This window comes from Notamacropus eugenii, chromosome 2 (genome assembly GCF_028372415.1).
Source record: "Notamacropus eugenii isolate mMacEug1 chromosome 2, mMacEug1.pri_v2, whole genome shotgun sequence".
Classification (NCBI taxonomy): domain Eukaryota; kingdom Metazoa; phylum Chordata; class Mammalia; order Diprotodontia; family Macropodidae; genus Notamacropus; species Notamacropus eugenii.
Genome location: NC_092873.1, coordinates 489,774,138 through 489,799,269, shown reverse-complemented (window position 1 = coordinate 489,799,269; position 25,132 = coordinate 489,774,138). Strand labels below are relative to the sequence as shown.

The following is a 25,132-nucleotide window of genomic DNA, read 5'->3' as shown; positions in this document are numbered from 1 at the left end:
ATTTCCTTTTACATTTCAAGGTTCACCAGTGTATGTCTTTGTAGCCCAAGGTACAGTTTGAGCTCTTTCCTAAACAAATTAAAAGAGAAATTATAGGTCATTAATCTTTCAGTGATGATCATTTTTCCTTCAGCAGGCCTAAAATCGAAATTGATTAGTAGTCAGTCCCGGAAATTCACAGCCCTGAATTTCAATTTCAACAATGGGAGGAACAAGGAAGAGACAATAGCCTCATTTTCAATTGTCTGGAGTGACCCCCTCCTCACCTTCTCCACTCCCACTTCCCTCCCCTAATAATTTCCTCCTTTCAATGACTTTAGATAAAAAAAAACAAAAATACTCCAAGTTCCATCTGTGCCAACTTCAGAAACCCAAACGAGAGGGCTGGAGCCCCCACTTTCTGAAATGCTTTTGTAGCCAACCCAGATGTATTTCTAAATTTTCCTTCCCCTTCATTCACTGGTTCCTACTCCACTCTATTTAGGATTCCACGCTCGTTCGCTTATTATTTGCCATTCCTGGGCTTTCTGTTTCACATTTGAGTAGCAGTAGGTCAAATGTACTCCAGACTCTTCTGTTAAAGACATGTTAAAATCAAATAGCAACTGTATGATTAACGATATGAATCATCTGTGTTATTTTTTTTTTTTTGAAACAGGAAAGTAAACAAGTGCTTCTCTCAACTCCACCTGCCTTACTGCTGTTTTGGTGCTGAGCATCTCAGAAGGCAAACAATTCCCCCTTCTCAAGGCTGAACTAAAATTAGGCTCCACCTGCAAGACGTTAATGAACTCTTACACAGCTGCATTCCAGAAACAAGTTCCCCAGATTGCTTTTTCAAAGATCTGTGACAGAAGCAAACTTGTCAGTTTCTTTCTTTTTTTTTTTTTGCCCAATTCTAAAAAATGTATTATTAATTTTAATGGTAATTATTAGCAACAATAACCAACTGATAAGTCATTTCAAAAATAGATCTAATATCAGCAAATGGGAAATCAGCGGTAATTTCATGCCCGCATCCTGCTTAGTTTTAACTACTTACTCACACTGGGCAATGCATGTTTCCTGTCTCTCTTTGGCACGGGAATTTCAAACGGAAGATGGAAGAGTGTGTGAGATCATTGGTCTCAGACCTCATCAAGGCCCAGTTCACACTGGGGCATTCCCCACACCCCCCTTAATTTGGTGGAAACTGATATGAAAAACATCTGCTTATTTGCACAACCTCCTCCCTTCCCCCTAAATGCACGCACGCACACACGCACGCACTCCCTTTGAAAAGTTTTCAAACTTTCTCTGGAACTGAAGCTTCAAAACTGAACCAAACTTCCACATTCTTTGGGAAATCCAGGTGCAGTAAGTAGCAGTTACTAATTCTTGCTTGGCTGATCTCAAAACCCCTAGTTAGTCCTTTGCCCAGACTTTCAGTTTAGGCTTCAGTCAGATTTTCCTGGCTTGAGAGGTAGTGGTGGTAAAGAGAAGGGATGTGGGGGTAATGTGATAATGGATGTGAAGAAATGGGGTTGTAGTGGTGGTAGTGATGGGGGTGGTGGAGGGGGGGAAGTGGGTTTGGAGGTGATGGAGATGAGGGTGGAGATGGAGGTGGTAAGTAGGTTGGTAGTGATGGTGATGGTTGGGGGTAAGGATGGAAGTAGGTTGATGGGGATGGTGGTGGGTACTCCTTGAACATACCTCAATGCCCTCCCAGGCTACATCACAACACTTTCGTTGAGGAGGGATGGAATGGGAGAGTACATGATTAAATCTAAACTATATTCGTTGAAAAAAAAATTCCCCGCCTGCCATTTTATGATGACTTTTTTTTTATTCCACCTTTCTTTATACCCTTCTTCATTCACAGTCAGTCCTCTCCTTTATCAAGGAAAGTTAGCCAGGATAAGGAAATGCTTGGAGTTCTTTGGATTATATTCATGCTGTTTACGTTGAATGTATGATGTGTTTGGAGATTTTGAACATTTAGAGAATCACTTTTTTTTCACACTCCAAAAGGATCTCTGAAGCAATTAAGAACATTATTTTAAACTGCTTATAAGTAAATAGGATAAATTAAGATTAAAGCACATACAACATTTAATTTGAGTCCTGAGCAATAGATCAGCATGTGACAGATATTAAACAATTGAGAAAATGCTGGTGATAACAAGGGGATTTCTGACTTTTGTTTTCTTGCATGGATTCATTATTTTTGCCTTCACATAGTAGGCATGGAATCAGCATTTGGTAAGAGTCTAGTACATACCAGGCGGTTTGGGGTAGTGGGTGGAGAGCTGGCCTCCAAGTCAGGAAGAATGGGGTGGAAGTTCTGCTGGTGCCACAAGCTGGCTGGGATTTCGGTCAAGTTACTTAACCTCCCATCGCCTCAGGCAACACTGGAAAATTATAAATTGCAGAGAAGGTTCAGATTTGCATTGGTAGAGGAAGTTTCTCAAAGGGAGTTCTCTACACTCATGCAATCTAAGGTCCACTTAAAAAAAACAACACAAGCACTATTCTAGGGGCCTGGCATGCAGAGACAAAATCAAGTCAGTAGTAGCAGTGATGGGTTTATTTGTTTATCTGCAGGGTTGTTCAACCACTCCTTTTTTGTTCCTCCCTTGCCCTATTACTGACTCACTGCCCATTTGATTTCCCAGTATAAACATTCTTTCTTTGCTTTGGGAGGTAATACCAATTCTTGTTCTGTTTTTCAGCTCTGAGCCCCCCGCCCGAGATGGGCAAAACAACTCAGTAGTGCTTGCATGTATCTCTTCTCAAAGAATGATTTCCTCTCTACTGCTGTATCCCAGTAAGTACAATCCATCTAGCAGATGCTGATGCTTAGCATTGTTTATAAAGACAGGATAAATATTATAAATAAAGGCAAGTATACTTTACTATGCCTAGAGGGAAAGGCTTTGAGTTCCTTTGAAGGACTCTAAGGGGAGAATGGACAGCTGGGGGAGTAGGAAAGGCTTTCTGGAATGCAGAAAGCAGCTCAACTGAGCTTTGAAGGAAGGAGAAGATTCTCAGAGGCAGAGTTAAAAAAGAGAACTTGATGAATGAAGGAGAGAGGGCTCTCTCATTTTACAAATGGTGAAACTAAACCTCAAGTGACGTGTTCAAAGACACACAGGTGTAAAGCATTAGAGGTAGATTTTGAACTCAGTTCCTCTGACTCCAGAGTTAATGCTTTCCCTTCCTGTCCCATGCAGGTTCTAGACATGCAATCAGATGACTTAATGGAGTTGTTCCTGAAATTCGTCACCCAGAACCAAACACAAGACTCAAAATATCATCCGATCCTAGATTCAGAATGGAAAGGGAACCTCAAGGCCATTCAACCCAAACTTTTTATTTTACAGGAAAGGAAACTGAGGCACAGAGAGTAGCAATTTGGCCCAAGTCTCATAAGCAGTGATAGAGGCAGTCCAGGTGCTCCCTTTCCAAATCCAAAGCTCGTTCCACCTTCCTGGCAGAAGTTTCTTCTGATTCACACGGATGAATCATGGATTTAATGAAATCATCCATTTAAGCCAGCTAGTCCAATAATCTGTACACAGAGAGCACAGTCCAGTCAGTCCTACTCTCAGCTACTGCCTTAAGGCCTCTCTTCATTCCATTTCAGGCCAGGTCTACCTGTCAATAAAGGTATTGCAGTAGACTTCCAACTAGCATTGGCCAAGTAAATATTTTGTTTACTACCCAGCCCTGAATGCTCTTGTCAACAAAGACAAGTAAAAAGAGATTTAGGTTCCCAGTTCCTGGAGAGCAGAGCTCTTGTGAGTTTCCACTGTGCAGGCCATTAAGGGCTGGGGGTGGCCTCCAGAGATGGAGCCTTGAAGCATTAGCAAGAACACAGGGTTGAGGAGTTGGCAGGCTAGGGCTCCTCTCTCAGATAAGTTTCATTCACAGGCTCAGCCCAGGGGAGCAACATGCATCAAGGCAGCTGTGGAGCCATAGTTCATGGTATAACTTTACACTATTTTCTCTTCTAAGTCACTACTAATCCCAGGGGTTTACATGTTTTTTGGGGGCTGCTTCAGAGAAAGGCAGTGTGAAATTGCCCGGAAGCCTCCTTATAAATAAGACTTATGACACAGACCAACTCTATTGATGAAAGATTGAAAGAAATGCCCCCGAGGATCCTTGGGACCATTTTTTACAAGGTTCCCACTATAATTTTTTTTTTTGGTCTACTTCTGACTAAGAAAAATCAAGTCCTAACTAGGTTAAAACCTCAGTGACCCAATTTCCTTCAGTTGGAAAGCAACCTGGGTTTCAGCATTAATCAATCTCCTAATCTCCATATTTACTAATAAATGTTACCTCTCTAAAGCCTTGTTTGAAAGGGACCCTTCCCAGGCAGGAAAAATGCATTCCATTACTTTAAGTGAGAAAAATTAACCAATCAGGAGGAGACAGTGTCAGTTCCTGGGTACCAAGCAGGGGAGATCTCTGTGATATTCCATTGCAATAAGAGAACTTAAAGATCTTCCCTGCCCCTAATAGGCCTAGGTGACCGTCTTTGAGCTTTGGCTCAGCCCACACCCTTAGTCACATGAAGCCCATGGTGGGAGGAGGTTGCTGAATGGTTGGAGCAGGAAGAGAGAATGAGGTGGAGCAGAGAAAGAGAGAGGAGGCAGAGGAGAGCAGAGCAGCTAGCCAGGGTGAGAGAGGGAGTGATTTTGTTTGTGGGGAAGTGAGTGGGATGATGAGAGGGAAGGCTTGGGGATGGCAGTCCTCCTTCTATTGGTAATGTGTACAAACTTCCTTGTTATTATGGTGGAATTGGCTTTCCAGTATCTGAATAAATATCTTGGTTCTGTCTTTGAGGAAGAGAATGTATATTTTGTGAATTTACTCTGGAAATATGCCTGCATATCCATAGTGACGGCTGTGGGTATCACATTGGTGCTACACCCAGCGAAGTCCCTCAGCTAGAGGTCTATTGGTTCAAGTCCAGCTTCTTGAGAGGTATCTCTACCCTGTAATCTCATAAATAAATGGGGACTGATGTAAGACATCAGGGCCTCTCTTGATGACCCCCAATACTACAAAAGATAGGGAGAATCCAAGCAGCAAGTTAAGTGCCTACTACGTTCCAGGAAGGCTGTGTGCTGGAGCTGGCTCGACTTGAGCCAATTATTAAATGTTTAATGTGAGCATTTACTCTTTGGAAATCAGCAGATGCTACAAATCAGGACTTGATTTATTGTTTTGCTTGTTGTCTAGATTTACGCCACAGAGAAAATGTTCATAATACAGATTTAACTTCAAATGTATATCCTGTACATATGTGGGTATTTTTTTTTGAGACCTGGGTGTTAAATGTTTACTAGAACATCCTTTGTGCCAGGCTTGGTGGTAGGTACTGGAGATATAAGCAGGCACACACACACACACATGCACACGCACACACACACACACACACACACACAATGAAGGGATCTCTACTCACAAAACAAGGGAGAGAACAAGCATATGTAAGCATATATACAACAGAAACACAAAATTAATAAATTCATGCAAATGATTTAAAGTAGCTTGAGAGAGAGGGCCCTAGCACTTGAAGGAATCAGGAAAGGCTTCTTGCAAAAGATGTAGAGAGACTTTAGAGTCTCCATGCATCACTCCTTTCATTTTACAAAGACACAAAATTTAAGTGATTTGCACAGGGTCACAATGCTACTAAGAGGATGGAGGATTTAAACCCAAGTCTACCTAATTTCAAGTCTAATGCCCTATCTGCCATGTTTTGCTGTCTATAGTTAGAGGTCATCTAAAATCAGAAGATTTCTTAGTATTCCGATCCCATTTTGGCCAGTCAACCACGGTTACTGGTAGAATCTGAGGGGAAAAGCATGAGATTAAGTACCATTTAAAATTTTTCTTTGTTGTATGGATTGAAATGGTCAGAGTGCATCTAGTGGCCAAACCTACTGTCCTTCAAAACTGAGTTCCAATTCCTTCTCTTTCAGGAAGTTTTCTGATCCCCTCAGTCTGTATTAGTTCCCTCTCTACTATTATCCCCCTTACCCCCTTGTACTTCTCATAAAACTTTTCTTGTATCTTATGTAATATATATGTATACACACATGCTATATGTACACACGTGTGTTATATATGTGACATATGTGCACACAGTACACGCGGTATATGTGCAGTGCACATATATGTAGTGTATATGTTATATACACCACACACCACACACATGCATATATACCACATATATGTAACACATATGCATGTGTAACACCATACCACATATGTATGTGTGATATGTATATGGTATAGTGTATGTATCATATGTGACAGGTTATATCTATTCTGCATATGTCATATCCCCCTACTAGAATGTAGGCTCTAGGAGGGCAGGTATTGACCTTTTTTCATCTAAACTTTGAATGTGCCCCAGTGCTTCAGTGCTTTTCACAAGCATTGGTGCTCAACAAATGAATTTAATTAATCTCAACTAGTACTCAGAACCCTTTACATGAGGAGGAGAAAGGGTTCATAGCAGTGAATATGCAAGAAGGAAGCTTGAGGAAAACATCTGTTGCTTTTCAGATTACTCCCTGTCAAAAAAAAAAAAATCTCCCCTGCTTTTTTTCATTCTTTTCCACTTTTACCAGTCAACCTTCATTTCTACAGCCAGTTCATCCGGTTGCATGTCTATCTTCCTAATGATTCCTTCTCACCACTCCTTCCTTTTCTCCATTTTCTGACTCATCTTTCAATCTATTTACTCTCCAAATATTCTATGGTCAAGCGATAAACCCTCAGTCATTTGAGGAGAAGGGGAAAAGAAGGAAAAAATACTTTTGTGGATCCTAATATTCTGTGTATCTGTCTTTCCTTATTTAGACCATAGGGACTATGAGGTTTCCACATGTCATATTTCTGCCTCATGCATTGTGATTCTCTAATACATGCTGAATAATAGTTACATTATAGCCATGTTGAACCAGAAACACAGGTTGCTAGGTTATTGTTTCATCACTCCCAAGTGACATTTATTAAATGCTAGCACTGTACCATATTAGGTACCGTTGTGAGTCCCATAAATCTGTAAAATAGGTTAGAGAGGTAACATTCTTATAGTTGTACAAAAATACATCTCTAATTTTTTTTTTATTTCTCATTTCCTAAAAAAAAAAAAAAAAAAGTCACTGGATTTCACTCCTCAGAACATCCTGAAAAAATCGAAGCCAGCATTGTTATATGGATGGAGATATTCTAGCACAGAATGGAAAGTACCTTTAATGTGGGAAAATCCCCCATGGAAGTCAACTTCCTGTCTAGTAGGTCAGGTTGGCTACTCTTCGTCTCTTTCTTACCTTTGCTGCAACTCATCACAAGGGATGCTTTATAAAATCTGTTTTGTTTAGGAAAAAGAGCCAGGGTGGTATAATAGATAGAGAGGCTGCCTCAAAGTCACAAAAATCTCAGTTTAAGCCCTGCCTCTGACACATACTGGAGATATGATCATAGGCAAGTTCTTGGAGCTCTCTCTTCTAGACAACTCTAATACTCTAGGTTGCAGAGAGAGTACTGACCTACATTAGTAAAGGGAGTTTCTTGGAAGTGACCAGTATGACCAAAATCACGTCTAGACCCTAACTCTGTTTTTTTAAGAATATTGCAGCTGAATTTGAGAGAAGTGGATAGTGCAGTGGATAGAATGCTAGACCTGGAATCATAGAAGACGAGTTCAAAATCCCAGACATTGGCCAAGTCATTTAATCGCTGTTTGTTCAGTTTCCTCAACTGAAAAAATGGGGATTATAATAGCACCTGCCTCCCAGGGTTGTTGTGAAGGCAAAATGTGATAATATTTGTAAAGTACTTTTCAAACCTTAAAGTATTATAAATATCATCTATTAGTATTATACAATGACCTCACAAATTGATTAAACTGTACACCTATGGCATTTCATCTGATAATCAAGTTAAAAATATAGAGACAATTGAAAGTCTCTTTTGACAGGTTCTAACATAGCTTCTTCCATTCTCTATTAATGCTGGTGCACGTAAAGACGTGTGACTGCTTGATAAAAAATTAATGAACCACAGCACAATCAGCAAGGTGATTTTATGAATATTAATGAATGATCTAATCAATTGTACAGTGATCAATCTTTAATTATATTTTTAGGGGATAAAAGCCATAAATTGACCTCCAAGTGATCATTTTGTTGGCCAACAATTTATCTATCAGTCATCATGTTCTGTTGACTAAAAATCTATCTTGGAGTTGAGGGTTTTTTTCCTTTATTTTAAAATTTATTTATTTATTTGCTGCTCTATGTATTCCCAGTGTTTCTTACAGGGCCTGACATCTGTAGTGTTTAAAAAGTACTTGTTACCTACCTTACCACATATATCCATCACCAGTTTTAGTCATCACCTCTATGTACCTATATCCTAACCTTATAGCTGAATCTTGTTTTTCCTCATAAATCTGACTGGGTTTCTACTCATCTCCCATTAATGTAATCAGAGACATCTTCACAGAGTCAATCAAAGTATAATCTAAATGTACTTTAGCACTTTGAAAGATTGAAGTGGTTGGACCATTGGACTAAGGCAAATGACCAGAGAGAAGCATGTCTTATTTCTGGCTGACTTGAAAATGTCTATGAATCTATTATAAATAACGCAGTTCAGTGGTGGTGAGAGAATTCCAGGTTGGAGGACATCAGTTTGAGAGTTCAAACCTTGAAAGGCAATTTTCCTTCCAGAGGAGTCCTTCCTTCCTTCCTTCCTTCCTTCCTTCCTTCCTTCCTTCCTTCCTTCCTTCCTTCCTTCCTTCCTTCCTTCCTTCCTTCCTTCCTTCCTCCCTCCCTTCCTCCCTTCCCTTCCCTTCCCTTCCCTTCCCTTCCCTTCCCTTCCCTTCCCTTCCCTTCCCTTCCCTTCCCTTTCCCTTTCTCTCTCTCTCTCTCTCTCTCTCTCTCTCTCTCTCTCTCTCTCTCTCTCTCTCTCTCTCTCTCTCCGTCCCTCCCTCTCCCTCTTTCTTTCCCTCCCTCCCTCCCTCCCTCCTTTTGCACCTAGGTGATGCAGAGGATAGAGCACTGGGCCTGGAGTTAGGAAGACTCATCTTCATGAGTTCAAATCTGACTTCAGACACTAGCTTGTGTGAGCCATGGTAAGTAACCTTGTTTGCCCCAGTTCCTCATCTATAAAATGGGCTGGAAAAGGAAATGGAAAACCACTTTTCCCAAGAAAACCCCAAATGGAATCTTAAAGAGTTAGATATAACTAGAAGGACTGAACAACAAAATGCAGAGAAGTCCCAAATCCATTGCCAACCTCTCCACAAAGTTCTAGTTCTATATTTCCTACTTTCTGTTGGATATCTCCACCTCCATTGCCATTCTCTCCAACTCAGCATGTTAAATATTTCAATACTGAACTTCTCATCTTTTCTCCCAAATCTGCCTCTTCATTTTCCAATTTCTGTTGCTTGTATCACCATCCTTTCTGTCTCTGAACTCATCACACCAGAGTCCTCTTCTATTCTTCTCACTCTTCCAATCATCACAAACAATCAGTTGTCATGTCCTGTTGAAGTTGAGGTCTTAAATGAAGTGGAGGAAGTTTGAAACAGTACCATGGGGAATACTCTTAGACACGTGTCAATTTCTCAAGTATCTTTCCACTTTGGTCTTTGTATTTTCATGCTTGTAGGCTGATTGAGTGATTGGTAAGGCTGGAATGGACTTAGTGGTCATCTACATAGTTCCCTCATCTTGTAGATAAGCAAACTGAAGCCCAGAGAGATTAATTTATTTGTCTAAGGCCATATAGGTAGTAAACTTGAGAGGTAAGATTGGAATCCAATTCCTCTTACTCAAGAGCCAGTGGGAGGTCTTTCTGCCAAAAGACTTTGTCTCTCAATTCAACACAATAAAAGGCAGAATGAAAGAAGACAATTGGAGAGCATTTATAAGTAATAATCTTTAATTTCTTTAGGAAATTTCAGAAACAGGAGCTCCCTCTGAGGGCAGAGACTGCCTTTTGCTCATCTTTGTGATCCTAGCAGTGACTTGCACATAGTAGGTGCTCAGCAAAAGGCAAGTTAAATGAAGGAAAGTTCGTATAGATTGTAACAGCACTGTCCACAACCATCTGTTAGCACTAATGAAAATCTCCTTGTTAGAATTACTTTTGAGCCAAAGTAAAACATTTGTAAATTGGATGGATATCTGTTATGACAAGTTTAAAGCTCTTAGACTGGGTTGAAGCATTTTTCCTAATGATATTTATCGGCTCCAGTTAAATACCCTGACAAATCTATTTGCTGTTGAATGGCATAAAATGAGCTATCGTATTTGTCTAAAACTTGTGCTAACTAGTTTGTAAGAAGAAGGTTAAAAAGTCTTAGCCAAGGTGAATCTTTGCCAAGGATGAGTCTTTGCCAAGAATGAGTCCTCATACATCAGGAGGAAAGGATTGCTTAAATATCCAGCCTATCTGAATCCCCTTATTGGGCATTTGATTTTGTACTTTTCAGCCCAAAGGATTCCAACAGATGGGAAAATAGATCCTATTAAACAGGATACTGAAGTCAGTTTAGAAAGGCTTCCTATTCTCTCCATATAAATACTAGCTATTATGATGATGATTAATATTTCATTTGTTTTGCTCTTTATGGAATCTCTGCAAGGTACCCTCCCCTCCCCTACACCTTAAATAACTTAAATAACTTATGGTTATGGTTTGAAATCTGTGGGTGAGAACAGGATAGAAATAGGGATATGCAGGTGCCCCTTTCTCCCTCCACCTCTAAATTCCCCCCCCCCCCCCCCCCCCCCCCCGCCAAGCCCCCAAATTAAACATTTTCTGGAAAGCAGTTCCTATACACAGTGGGAATTGACTTTAATATGTAGATGAAGGAGGGTGGTCAATCCCTTATAGGCCTCCCTTTTCAAACATTCCACTCATTCCTTAATGACAGGCAGCCTTGATTTTCTTTGTGTTACATAAGGGTAGGGAGGTGGGGTTGTTTTTGGATTTATTTTGTAACTGTATCTATTTCCTTTTTGCTTTACAAGTAGGCTGCCCATCTTGAGTCTTCAGGAGACCTGCTTTAGGGATGGTGTGCCTTTAGGATGTGTCAACTGAGTCTCCTCTGACATCAAGGGTTATCACTTTCTACAAATTGGCAGGACCATTTGGCTAGGAGAGAATGCAAAGAAAAGTTACTGGTGGGTCTCTGTTTTCTTTCCTCTCCATGCAGCTGATGGAATACAAGGCTGGGGGCTGATTTGCTGAGTACTTTTACAAGTCTTCTCAGATGACAAGAATGGAAAAGCAGACATAAATGAAATAGCATGGGCCCAGTCAAGCATTTATCTTGCCCCTATTATGCATCTGGCACTTGGCTAGGTCTCAGGATATAAAGACAAAACAAAATAAGCCCTGTCCCAAAGGAGTTTCCATTATATAATAATAATAATAGCTAGCATTTGTATAGTGTTGTTGTGCAGTTGTGTCTGACTCTTCATGACCCCGTTTGAAGTTTTCTGGGCAAAGATACTGGAGTGGTTCTCCATATCCTACTCCAGCTCATTTTACAGATGAGGAAAGTGAAGCAAACAAGGTGAAGTGACTTTTCCAGGGTCACACAACTAGTAAGTATTTGAGGTCAGATTTGATGACTAGGAAGATGACTCATTCTGACTCCAGGCCTAGCACTCTATCCATTGTCCCAAGTAGCTGCCCTCATTTATTTTAAGGTTTACCAAGGGCTACATACACACATACACACACACACACACACACACACACACAAACTCATAGTAAACCATAGTAAACCTAAATAAGAGTAAATATATTATATATATACATAAATGTAGTGTATACATATATAGTTTATAAATATATATATACATACACACGTGTGTACTTTGCATACCTTTAAGAGCTATGGAAATGCTAGCTGTAATTGTTATTACGACTTCAATTATTGTTCTTTATCCCAACAGTTTCCTTTGCCCCTGGTACAATGTCTGCAAAGTACTCTTCTCTTCCCCCCACCCATTAAATATATGTAACACACACATGCATATATATACATACATACATGTGTATATATAAAAACTTATATATACACACACGTATACATACATACACATATATGGGTGTATTAATGAAAGTTTTTTGGAGGTGACATCATAGCTTTACAGCTAAAAGTTTGCCCAGAGTTCAATTGCTGAGCCCCCTCCCATCTTTCTATCCACCCAAGTTGATAACGTTTGTGTCATCCTCGCTGCTCAGACTTACTTCTCCTACATATCGACCTACAAATCTCATCTGTCCATTTCCCAGACTATTTCGGTCATGTGTTTGTCCCCTTCTCTCCATTCACACAGACACAAACTAGTACACGATGATCACCGTACTTCAAGTTTCCCCTCATTCTGATCTATCTTTCACATAACAACTAAAGTGATTTCCTAAAATGACATGTCTGACAACGTTAACTTTCCTCCTTGAATGAACTCTGGTGGCTCCCTGTTACCTGTAGGATCAAATATGAGCTCTTCTATTTGGCATTTAAATCTTTCCACAACCTGCCTTCAGTCTACTCTGATGTTCATCTTCCAGATTCTTCTTCTTCAAGGGCTCTTACAGTCTGGCCCCTTCCTTACACATGCCAGTCAGTCTGTCAGTCTCCAACATTGATTAAGAGCCTATTATGTGCCAGACACAGTGCTAAGCATTGGGGATACCAAGTAAGACAAAAGACTATTCCTTCTTTCAAGGGCTTCACAGTTTAAGGGACAGACAACATGCAACCAGCTGTGTACAAGCAGGGTCTACATACATAGTAAACTGGAGATAATCTCAGAGGGAAGGCCAGAAGATTAAGGAAGATTGGGAAAAGCTTCTTATGGAAAAGGGGACTTAGTTGAGATTTGAAGTTAGCTGGGGAAGCTGAGAGGTGGAGGAGGAGAGGGAGAGAGTTCCAGGCATGGGGGACAGCCAGGGAAAGTGCTTAGGGTCAGGAGTGCCTAGAGTGGGGAATGAATGGTAAGGAGGTCAGTGGTATTGGTTCACACAGTATGCAAGAGGAAAAAGATCTAAGCAGACTGGAAAGGCAGGAAGGAGTCAGGTTCTGAGAGCCTTTTTTAAAGGACAGGCAAAGGATTTTATATTCAGTCCTGGAGGTCATAGGAAGTTATTGAGGTTGATTAAATGAGGGTGGTGATAAAACTTATGCTTTAAGATTAATTTGACAGTTGAGTGACAGATAGACTTAGAATGGGGAGACTCTTGAGACAGGGTGACCAACCAAAGTCCTATGGCTTTAGTCCAAGCAAAAGGTACTGAGGGCCTGAACCACAGTGGTATATGTAGAACTGATAGGATTTAGCCACTGATCATCTAGGAGTAGGGGAGTTGGGGCTGACAACTAAGGGGTGAGCCTGGGTGAGCAGGGTGATAATGGCGCCCTTGACAGTCAAAGGGAAGTTTGGAAAAAAGGAGTATTTGGAGGGAAATGCAGTTGTCTCAGTTCTAAATGTGTTGGGTTTAGAATGCCTACAGAACATTTAGTTCAAGACGTGCAACACAGACTTGGAGATGGGAGCCTACAGGTTTGGGAAGAGACTAGACTAGAGAAGTAGATTGGAGTATCTTCAGCATAGAGAGATGTAGTGAAATAAATGCATTAAAGCTTCTGAGAGCATGGGGTGAAATAGCACAGAGGGAGAGGAAAAGAGGGTCAAGTGAGGGGGAAGGGAGAATAGGATGGAATAAGGATATGTGTAGGTATATGTGTATACATACACACATATACATGCATGTGCATATGTGTGTGCATATGTATATATATATATATATATATATATATAAATCTTTTCCTGAGAAAATCTGTGCATATAGTAAGCACACACTCTCTATAGTACTCATACACACATAGCACTTACATATAATATGTATATGTGTGTTATACATCCATGCATAGAAAGGAGAGCAAGAGCACATGCACATGAGCTCTGTGCTAAACTTTTTGCAAATGTTTTCTGAAGAGAAAATTTATGTATATATACATACATACACATGCACACATATGTATATATCCATACACACATATATGACTCACATATACAGAAAACATTTGCAAAAAGAGCTTGGCACAGGTCTCATAGTAAGTGTGCATACTCTATTTCTCTATGTGTAGATATATATATGTATATATGTGTGTATATCCACACATATATGCATGCTATATATGTAAGTGACACATGCATATATGTGTGTATATATATATATGTATATATATGGACAGAGAGGGAGAGGAAGGGAGGGAGGGAGGAAGGGAGGGAGGAAGGGAGGGAGGGAGGGAGGGAGAGGGAGGGAGAGAGAGAGAGAGAGAGAGAGGTGAGTTTACTATGTGTACTGTGCTAAGCAATTTTTACAAATATTTTCTTATTAGGGGAGAGACTTGGTTTTGACCTGAATGAAGATCCATCAAAAGAGAGGTAGGAAGAGAATCAGTAGATTGTAGTGTCATGAAAACCCAGAGAAAAAAGACTATTCAGGACAAGAGTGTGATGGATGGTGTCAAAGGCTGCAAAGAGGTTGAGTCAAAAAAGATAAGGATTGAGAAAAAGCCATTGGATTTGGCAGTTAGGTGATCACTGGGAAATTTGGAGGGAGCAGTTTCATTTGACTGATGAGGTGGGAAACCAGAATGCAGAGATGATAGTGAAAGGAAAGAGGGTAGAAGCACCAGCTGCATATGGTCTTTCTAGAAGCTTATAATGCCACAAAAGAGAGAAATGGTATTTGAACTTAGATCCTCTGATTCCAGATTTGGTGCTTTTACCATTCTTAACAATGTCTCATTCTTTTCAACTATAGGTTATGTCATAGGATATGAGATTTAGAGCCAGAAAAGATCTCAGGGGCCAGTTAGTCAGAGTCCTTCATTCCACATAGCAGGAAACAGAGGCTGAAAGAGTAAAGTGACATGTCCAACATCACAGATACAGTAAGTATATGGATTCAAATGCAGATCTTCACCATTGAACTGATCACATTACACTATCTTCCAAAGGTTCAGTAAGTCAGACTTAATGATTAGAGAAATTTGCAGAAATAAATCATATGAGAGCCTTAGCTAGATTACAATTAATTTCTATATAAAACATATATAAGGAAACATGCCAACATTATGTTGGATATACATATGCCGTGTCTGTGGAACAATGACAAAAAGTATCTTATTAACTTAGTATAACATGGGTTTGAACCCAACATATGTGGATGATTTTCAAGAAAATTTAGGGATGTCTGGGGCTGTATCTTGAGCCCATGCCTCTGAGAAGAAACTGGGCTTCGGTTTCTCAGCCTGTAAAATGGGGATAATAATATTTTATGTTCTATCTCACAGGGTCGTTACAAAGAAAACACATAGCTGACATGAAAACACCATATAAATGTCAGTTGTTATTATCCTGGAGGGCAACCTTTATGGCCAATGACAAAATGCTCCTTGGGAACATTCATTTGGCTGAACCAATGGGGCATTTCCTTATGCTCTAATACCCGCCATGATATTCTTCTCTACCACCTGTAGAGATATACAACTGTATTAAAAAAAAAAAAATTGTATGTTTGGAAAGGTTCCTAAAGACACCTGCTGGGGTGAGAGAGAAAAGAGAAAAGGCACATTTATGATAATTTATTCGACTGCCAAGAAATGAAAAATCAGAAATTTGGCCCAAGGATAAGCATTATTGAATACTGAGTCTATCTTTTTCAGCCTCTTTTCAGATTTCTTACAGTAGGGATTCTGACGCTGAAACAGACTATGGGGCATTATTATGTTTATCTATTGGTCAATTATTAAGGTATTTTGAAGAAGGGTAACACTGATTTGGATACAAGTGAAAGATATTTTGATGTAACAGAAACCTTATCCTGGTGGTCAAGTGTGAGAGATTTAGGCAAAGCCAGTTCATCCCCAAGCAGTTTAATAACTCCTACCGTATGCTGGATACTGTGCTAAGGGCTGAAGATACAAAGAAAGACACAAACAAGGTCCCTGCCTTCAAGGTTCACATTTGAATGGGAGAAAACAAAGGAATGACTATCTATATAGAAGATACAGAAAGGGTTGATGGAAGGCAGTCTCAGAGGGGAAGGCATTAGTAGTGGGAAGGAACTGGGGAAATTGAGCTGAATTTTAAAGGAAGGCAGAATGCAAAAGTAAGGAAGGAGAGCATCTGGAGCATGAAAGACAGTCAGAGGAAAGGCTCAGACTAGGCATGGAGTACTCTGTGTGGGGAACAGCAGGAAGGCCAGCATGGCTGGATTATACAGTATGTTTTGGACATTTTAAGCCTGAGAGGTCCAAAAAGCAATTAGTTGATAATGTAGAGACTGAAGCCCAGAAGAGAAGTTAAGACTTGATCTATAGCTCTGGAAATCATCAGCATCGAGCTAATAATTGAACTTAGGGAATTTAATGAGACCACCAAGAGAAACATCATGGAGGGAGAAGGGAAGAAAGTCTAGGTCTGAGTCTTGGGGATACCCCTGGTGAGTGGGCATGACCTGGGTGAAGTCTTAGCAAAGTAGACTGAGAAGAAGCAATTAGATAGGAGGAGAGACCAAGGCTCATGATAACATAGATACATTGAGTTTGAATCATGGCTGCGTTTACTGCTTGTGCGGATTTGGACAAGTGCCTTACTCCTCTGGCCCTCTGACCGTTCTTCATCTGTATGATGTTAGAGTACAGACCTTCAGAGGGCTCTGGCTCTCAACTTATGATATTATGATCCATTTCAACATGAAATAAAAGAAAAATTTTGCTTCTATAGAAGACACAGGATAAGTAAATATTATAAATTTTACAAATCAGGAGAATGATTAAAAATGGAAAAAAAAATTCAAGTTTCAGATATGGATTGATCTATTTAATATAGCCTAATTCGTATTTTCTTTTTGTTCATTGCTGAGACTAGGGATTGTTTCATTTTTTGACTTTGTATCCCTAATACCTATCATACTGTATGGTACATAATAGGTACTTCATAAATGCTTACTTGATTAGGAGCCAGAGATAAAATGCTTTTAAAAATGCAAAATGATTACACTTAAAAATCAAAGAAAAATGGCCAATCTATTATATTTAAGTGTTGTGTGTGTGTGTGTGTGTGTGTGTATGTATACTTTTTTCAAATGGTATATTGATTTCAAAAGACTTGAAAGAGTTACTTTGGGATTTGACATTTTTGCTGGTCAATCTAATGATCATTTTTGTGAGCTAAGTAATCTAAATTGATCACCATACTCTCACAAAGTCACAGAATCAGAGAAATTCTGAGTAGGAAGTGACCTCAGTGGTCATACTGTTTATCCTATACTCCAAAAAGAATTTCCTCTATAGTATACCCAACAAGCGGTCATCTAGTTGTTTCTTTAAAACCTTCAATAAGGAGAAATCCATTATTTCTTAAGGAAGTTCCTTTCACACTTAGATATCTCTTATTAGAAAGCTTTTCCTTAAATGAAGCCGACAGTCTTCTCTTTACCACTAACCCAAGATGACTGATGACTGAAGACATCATCCAGAAGTATGAGACTTGTGCTCATTGTATACAAAGAAAAGCGCTATCAACTTGTGCTGCACATTTTCTATCTTTTCAACCTATAGGCTTTTGAACTGCGTGATGATGCCACTAACCTTCATATTCTTGAGATGGTCTCTGTGGTCATCCATCACAGATGAAGGAATTTTCCTAGATTGTATCTGGAACATTTGAGAATCGGTGAGCTATAATCTTGTAACTTGCTCTCACATTCTGTTTGTGCAAAGAGAACACACCTGTCTTCTTGCTGTGCCTTCTATTCTTTTACTACTGGGGAATTTCCAAATTCAAATTTCCCTAGATCCACTTTAGAAGTCAAAGAACCAGTGCTCTTGAGATTTATGGCTATCCTCCTGTCTGCCTATATGGCAAAAGCCATAGAGATAAAGTACACAGGTATTGGGCTGGATAATTTTCACATTCTGCTAATATATGGAATACACCGGAATTGGTTCCAATTAGGGCCGACACTCCATTGACATATGTTAGGTCTGGACATAAGAGAGTTAGGGAGTTTAATGTCTTGTTGACCCCAATAATTTCTTTGGGAAATTCCAAGGATACATCAGTCTATCACGGGTATGGTTAATTTTTGTCATTTTGTCTTCTAAAACCAAACTTTTCTAGAGTATAGAAAATCATTTTCTTCAAATACCTCTAATAAAATCGTTGGTACACACTTGTCTTCCAGGGTTTGGGTCAGCATGACATATAATTCATATTTTCAGTCCTTATTTAGAAGCAGTTATGCAGCACAATGGATAGAATGCTGAGCTCAGAGACGACCAGAGTTCATATCTGGCCTCAGACACTATAGAGTTGTGTGACCTTCGGCAAATCATTTAACCTATTTGCCTCATCTGTAAAATGGGGATAATAATGGTTCCTACCTTCCAGAGTTGTTGGAAGGATCAAATGAGATAATATTTGTAAAGCACTTAGCACAACGCCTTGCACATTAGTAAATGTTCCCTTTCTCTTTCTTATTATCTCTGAACGATGGGGATAGGTAGAAAAGATGTGTTGGGAACTGCTGATGAGATCTTGCTTGTTGCTTGTGGGAACTAAGGTACCCTCCTTGCTGGTCCCCATCTCCTTTTCCCAAAATTGGTTTTGTCACTCTTAGCTTCTTACCATCAGAGCAATATTTCTAAGGCACAATCCCTGCAATTTATAGTCTTAGAGGTTTTCTGAGACTATTGAAAAGTTAAGTGACTTGTCCAGCATTGCACAATCAGTGTATATCAGAGGCAAAACTTGAACCCAATCCTTCTTGGCTCCAAGGCTAGACCCTTATTCACCATGGCTATTAATGAAAAGGCTTCACATGCATTTGCAAAATTGTGTGTGTGCATGTACATGTGCATGCATGTGTGTGTACATATATGGGTGTATGTACAATAGATTGACTGCAATGAAATCTAGTACCTAATGGTACAAAAGGAAAACAACAAAACAATTTAATAACATGGGTTGCATGCAGCCTGCACAGATATTCTTACTCACACAAGTATGATCGAACACAAGTATGCCTCAGAACTGAGCCCCTTTGGGGATGATGAACTTCATGACTGCTTCTGGCTATGTGGCAGCTTGGAACTGAAAGGAGTTATCTCTTTGGTGCTAAGCAAAAAGGGTGGTGTCTTTGTTCTCCCTTACTCTTTGACAGAGGCAGAGGGGTGGGGTGGGGTAGGGAATGCCATCAGCTTAAAAGAAATGACAGATATTGGTCCCTCTCTTGCTTTGATTCCATCATGTAACAAGTGATGTTTTCTAAATATTCTCTGAGGATCTGGAGAGATGAGTGGTACTCTTTTTGACCTGTTCCACTGCTCATGTGGAGAAGCAACTCAATACCATGAGCTTATAAATGTATTCCTGGCTGTCTTTCTGCTAGATCTTTCCCTTCCTTCCTTCTTCCCTCCTTTTTTCTCTTCCATCCATCTATCCTTCTTTGGAGGCATTTGGGGTTAAGACTTGCCCAGGGTCACATCACTAGTAAGTTTGTCTGAGGTCAAATTTGAACACAGGTCCCTCTGACTCGAGAGCTGGTGTTATGCCACTTAGCTGCCCCACTGCTAGGTGTTTCATTGTTGTTGTGTTAGTCCTTTATTACCAAAGATGACCCAGGATAGGGCAATTGGAGTTAAGTGACTTGCCCAAGGTCACACAGCTAGTGAGTGTCAAGTGTCTAAGGTGAGATTTGAACTGAGGTCCTCCTGACTCCTGCACTGGTGCTCTATCCACTGCCCCAGGTGTTTCATAACGTCATTCTCGAGGATATGTCCAGGCTTGGAGGTAATCCTTTGAGTTTAAGAGGTACAGAAAGCAGAGCTCCCTGGTAGCAAGAGAAATTTGTATGTCAGAGAAAACAATCAGGAGAAGAGGAGGAGCCCAATCTGGTTTGCTAGATTATATAGACTTTGAGGAAGACAGTACAGAGTTGAGGTGAAATATAAAATACCTAGTCAATTGTCTTGCAAATATCTGTGCAAGTTGCAAGTCAATTGTCTTGCTTCATATCCTGATGAGGTTTACATATGTCTTTGAAAACTTGTAGCGGAGCAACAGATTGTTAGGGAATCCTGCTTTAAATCAAGATGGCTGGTTTTTGTGTTTTTTAGTATTTTGTGTGTAGGAAACAAACTACCTGCTCCATATAATCATAAATACATTGAGAACCAACCCTTTATTATTCCCTTCTTTGGAGAGACCCTACATATGAGCCCAAACCCAAGTTTTAAATATTTTTACCCATGAAGCTCTGGGGTGGAGTACAGGGAAATTAATGAGCTGAAGACTATGAGCAAAAAAGAGAATGCTTTCTAGGTGGTCTAGGACTGAATGTATTTGGGCTGCATACCTGGATCCAGAGCAGAGGAGCCCCTTAGCTAGAAGGAGTGGGTGTAGAGTCATAGCTCGTTAGGCCCAACAGTCAGTCATTCCTTATTGTTAAGGTGACCTGTGACCATTCTGATTTTTTTCATAGTATGGTAAATAGTTTGGTAAATAGATATCTGCATGCCTTTTGCCTTATTTTAAGTAAAAATATACATATAAAACATGTACTGAAGAATGACCTAAACGTAGGATTTCTTAATGCCAAAAACTCGATTTTTTCCCCCTTCCTCTCATTAGGAAACAAAAATGGCATGGACTTCAGGAAAATCATTTAAAAAAATAATAGAGTAACTTGGAGCAAGTGAATGTTTTTGTAGAGGCTCAACATTCTCCAACTCCTTCAGGCCAGTTGGAACAAGTATTACTTGTAGACGCAATTCCTTCAGCTCAGGGTGGCCAGTAAATGGGGTGCCTGCAAGAAACTGCCTGATTTACTTTCCCAGGTTTAGAGACATTTCTAAATCCCTTTGATCATGGCTAATAAGAAAGATTCCCTGTCAGCCAAAATCATCTATGGATTCTCTGGGAAAGGCTTGGGATAATGCCCAAGAGAAGAGTTTCATCATTTAACTTCAGAAGAGAAGAAAGAGTTTGGCATGTAAAAGCTACCAATTTTACTTTGTGATACCAATGAAAATTTCGCTTAAAAAAATCCCTATTGCATTTACTTCAAATATTGGGGAATTCATTTCTCCAGAATAAAGTTGTATAGGAAACCATGCTTTGTCTTGTAATTTGCCCCGCAAAAATGGAAAGTTATTCATTTTTCTGGAAGCTATCAAAAGCCAGGCAACCTACAGCAACCCTGTGATTGTTCCCGAAGTTGAATTTTGCTTCCTCAAATGAAAAGAGCCTAATATTGGTGAAGACACTTGAGTGGGATTTTGCTCTTCTGGCCCATGAAGATGTGTTCAAGTGTGTGTCAGTTCCATGCCAGGGTACACAGTTAGCGTGAGTCATTAGGAAAGGAGCCTTATCATGCATCCAAGGAAGCAAGGGATGAAAAGCTTGTTGGCAGCGGAAAATGATTTAGAGAGGAAAATTTAAGAGATGACAGCTGTTTAAATCTAATCAAAAAGCCCATTTGACACTAGGAGACATTCACCCATCCAGAAGCTCTAATATGTATCTTAGCAATCTGTAGGGTTTTTTAGAAGGCTGCTAAAGCAAGCCATGAGAGCCCAATTCAAAGATAAGACATGGCAATATCACTGATAACAGATTAATATGGAGATAGAATAGGTATAAAAGGCACTTGTCTGGGAATATCATCTGAGGAGTGATTTCTTTAAACGTTGATAAACCCCAAAGCTACATCTTTGTAATGCACATTTCCTTAAGCCATTTACAGACAATATCGTGAGGTTTTGTCCAAGACTTTTAAAGTAACAGGATGTGTACATGCTTTTGAGTAGGGACATAAATGCAGAATGGTGTTTGTTGGGCTGAGAGTGGCGAAGATAAGTTTGAATTCTTACTACCTGTGTGACCTTGGGCAAGTCATTTAACCATCATGTTCCTTTATCTTTGAAATGAATTTCATTGTTTCCTTTGAGGTCCCTTCCAGCTCTGAATCTGTTATCCTGTGATCAATGATTTGCTTGTGCTCTGATCCAAAGATGCCCTCAGGGAGTCTTGAGTTGTGTACTTGAGAATATTTTCAGCACTTACCTCACAGGGTTTTAAGGCTCCACTAAGATCATGTATTTTTAAAAAGAATTTTGTGAACTTTAATGAACTTTGTAAATCCCTGTTATCTTTCAGCAACATTAATGACGAATAAAACAATGTCTCCTTCACAACTCCATTTTTGTCTAAAATGCTTTAGAATGTCCCTTCTAACATGAATGGAAATAGAAATGTGCAAGAAGATGACAGAGAAGAAAGGTAATGAACAGAAGGTGGAAGAAGGAGGAGCAGGAGGAAAAAGAGAAGGAAGAGAAGAAGAGAAAAGAAGACAAAAAAAGCAATTAGAAGGCAGGACCAAAAAAGGAAAAACTAAGAAAACTGATTAAAATAGATAAAAATACATCATTTTTGCTGTCTAGTCATTTCATTTATCTGACTCTTGGGGACCCCATTTGGGTTTTCTTGGCAAAGATCCTGGAGTGGTTTACCATTTCCCTCTCCAGCTCATCATACAGATGAGGAAATTGAGGCAAACAAGGTTAAATGACTTACCCAGGGTCACACAGCTAGTAATTATCTGAGGCCAAATTTGAACTCAGGAAGAGGAATCTTCTTGACTCCAGACCCAGAACTCTTCCATTGTGCCACCTGGCTACCCAATAAAATATCAGAATCTTAGATAGCAAAGGACAAGACAATATAATATTGTGGACATTAAAAAGAATGTCCTTGCTATGTAATGGAAGGACATTTTTTATTGTTTGAAAATTAGTTGGAGATTGTAAAGTCTGTCATTATTTAAAATTTTAATGAAAGAGAAAAATTATTTTGAGAAACAGGAAGTCGATGTCTTATAAAACATCTATTACAAATCTTCCCATTTCCCCCAGTTGTGTGTGAGTTGGAATTTAACAGGCTGGATGCAGACAGGGTGCTAAGACCAGATGCCACATTCTCCCTTTTCCCCTACTCTCCTCTTTCCCTGTTCATTCTCCTGCTAGTACGGCTTGGTTTCCTTAGAGATCTAGATACACACTTCAGTTTCTCGGCTTGGAGCCAAAGGAGGCTGACAATGACGTGGAGGGCACTGTACCTTCCTAGACAGACAAGCTGGGCTCCTCCTGCCATCCGCATTGAGAGCTCTGTAGTCAGATGAAGGCCAGGGAACAGCCTGGAATCTGAAATTTGTCCTTAGGAGAAGTCAGATGCTTCTCAAGAAATGCCAGAGCTTTGCTAAAAACCATCTCCTTCTTGCTCCTACAAACCTCCTCATATGAAGAAAATAAAAATAAATTTAAGAGAACAATGAGAACTATGAAGTAAATATTTCAGCCAAGCAAATTTTAAAAGTTTCTCCCATCAACTATGATTCAGTCCAACTCTTCTCGAAAGCAATTTGGAATTCTGCAAAGAAATGCATTACAATGTCCATACCCTTTGACCTAGAGACCCCAATGCTAGGCATAAAACCAAAGAGATGAAAGACAGATAAAGGTCCCCTATATACTAAAATATTCATAGCAAGACTTTCTTTTAGAAGTAGCAAAGAATGGGAAATTCAGATAGATGCCCATTGACTGGGGAATAGCTTAACAAGTTGTGGTGCATTAATGGAGTGGAATATTATAATGCTGAAATACCAAGAATTCAGAGAAATAAGTACGGGAAGACATATGAACTGATTCAAAGTGTATGTAGCAAATTCAGGGAAAAGACTCTATAACCAATGAATTATACAATGCATACGGAAAGCAATGTAACAGCATATTAAAGTAAATTGAATCCTTGTACAATTATAATGACCAATGTTTTCTGAAAAACAAGATGTTAAAAGGCATCACTCCCCATTCTATGTGCAGGTGGAGAACTACTGGTATGGAATACTATATATGTCTGCTTTGGATAATGTGTTGGTTATTTTTCCTGAAGCGTTTGTTTTAATATCATTTTTCTTTCTTTGTTATAAGGGATGTGATAGAGAAGAGAAAAATGTAGGTGATTTAAAACCCAAACCCCAAAACATCAATAACAAAAAAAAAAATCCTTCCCCAAACAGTGTAAAGGGAATAGATTAGTTATCTATGGATCATTTATCCATCGGCTTGTTAGGTGAATTTTAACTGATACCCAGAAAGTCAGCAAAACACACTTCTAGGCAGGCTGCGTCTGTGTAACTAAACGAATGCAATTACTTAAAGGAAGGCCCTGAGGCCTTTGTACTGAGTCTATTTACTCTTTAGACATAGTTATAATAAGCTTCATGTTTTGGTTTTCCAGCACATAGGTTATTAGCAGCAACAACTGAGAAAGGAGTTGGGGGGGGGTGGGGTGTTGAGGGAGTTCTTTTAGAAGTAGGGACATTTATAGTAAGAAGGGACAAATGAAGCCTGATAGAAAGGCAGAGCAAGAAAATTCGAAAAGGGAAGAAGGGAGAACTAAAATTTACTGAGGCTATATATAGTAGAGGCGAACAGCCCCTAGCAACTCAGGAGACCTTAAGGGCATTACTGGATTACAGCACAGTCTAACCATTAATGTTCATAAGTATCACCCTGAGTCATTAAGAAAAAAAATTAAATTATGTTCAATATACAATGTTCAAAGATGCATGGTCGTGTATAATCTATTTCAGAAAAAGTTTCATCATACAAGAAATAAAATAAAAGAAGTTTGGACATTTAAAGGGCCAGGTTTGAATTATCCGGGCAATTCATATTGTTGAATATCCCTTTCCTCAATGTTGGGTAATAAAAGAAGAGTTCGTGAGATCAAAAGAAACAGAAAGAAAGGGACATTAGACAGCATTTAGTCTGTCCCCAACAAAAGCAAAGCCTTAGTATTCCCTTCAGAAATTTTCAGATTCTCTGCTTCATTCAAAATATCCATGTTGGGTTTATGCTAGGTATCTATATTTAACACCATTTACAGAAACTCACCAATTCAGAAGCATAAATACAGTAAGCTAGCCATGTAAATATGCAGTAGATACATGC

At 39.5% G+C, this 25,132-nt stretch overlaps 1 long non-coding RNA gene across 6 annotated transcripts; it reads left to right on the top strand.

Moving 5' to 3' along the window:
• The first annotated feature begins 669 nt into the window (after window positions 1–669).
• LOC140529865 (uncharacterized) lies at window positions 670–22,544 on the top strand. Of its 6 annotated transcripts, none has more exons than XR_011975709.1 (6): window positions 670–1,356; window positions 2,712–2,806; window positions 11,055–11,207; window positions 14,872–15,001; window positions 17,675–17,789; window positions 22,339–22,544. It is a non-coding gene; the product is annotated as an uncharacterized lncRNA (long non-coding RNA). The 6 variants fall into 6 exon arrangements; XR_011975710.1 differs by lacking the exon at window positions 14,872–15,001 and adding an exon at window positions 14,444–14,489 and having other exon boundaries at window positions 672–1,356; XR_011975706.1 differs by lacking the exon at window positions 14,872–15,001 and adding an exon at window positions 9,973–10,073 and having other exon boundaries at window positions 673–1,356; window positions 11,058–11,207.
• The last annotated feature ends 2,588 nt before the right edge of the window (window positions 22,545–25,132 follow it).